Here is a 555-nt window from a genome sequence, read left to right on the forward strand (position 1 = left end):
TGTAATGTGTATATTTGATGATTATACCGCTACAAATAAGAAATGTCTTTGAATAAGAGCCAACCAATCGTTTGAAAACTTTAAACGAAAAAAATACGCTTCCATGTCATTTGCAGAATGCAGGCATAGCAAACGGATGACCATCCTCTGTTTTTAACGACTTATTTTAAATATATGAGTTTATGTTGTAGAGACATTAGGTATTTTTTGGAGGCAGGCAAGATGAAACATCAGCAATAGCCTGCGCCGGACCTCTGGAATACCGGCCCAGCGTGCAGAACCATTACATCACGGAGGCACGCTAGGAAGGCAAGAGAAATACCTTATATACTCCTCTTTTTAAAGGGCTCCTGGGGAGTTTAGGGGACCCAATCGCCAAATTCTGGGTGAGGAGAATAATCATCCAACACCCTTTTATTTCGGACGCCACTGTACAGACATTAGAATTTTTTTCGAAGCCAGAGAGATGAAAAATAAGCAATCGCCTTCGCCGGGAATCGAACCACGGACCTCTGAAAGGCCGGTTCAGTGTGCTGACCACTACACCACGAAGGC

The 555-nt window shown here is 43.1% G+C and overlaps 1 non-coding gene across 1 annotated transcript; it reads right to left on the minus strand.

Moving 5' to 3' along the window:
- Positions 1-482: 482 nt before the first annotated feature.
- On the minus strand, positions 483-555 carry TRNAA-GGC (transfer RNA alanine (anticodon GGC)). The gene has a single exon. It is a non-coding gene; the product is annotated as a tRNA-Ala (tRNA).

The sequence above is a fragment of the Stegodyphus dumicola genome, chromosome X1 (assembly GCF_044657685.1).
Source record: "Stegodyphus dumicola isolate Sdum_Otavi_A_Nest chromosome X1, ASM4465768v1".
Lineage (NCBI taxonomy): Eukaryota > Metazoa > Arthropoda > Arachnida > Araneae > Eresidae > Stegodyphus > Stegodyphus dumicola.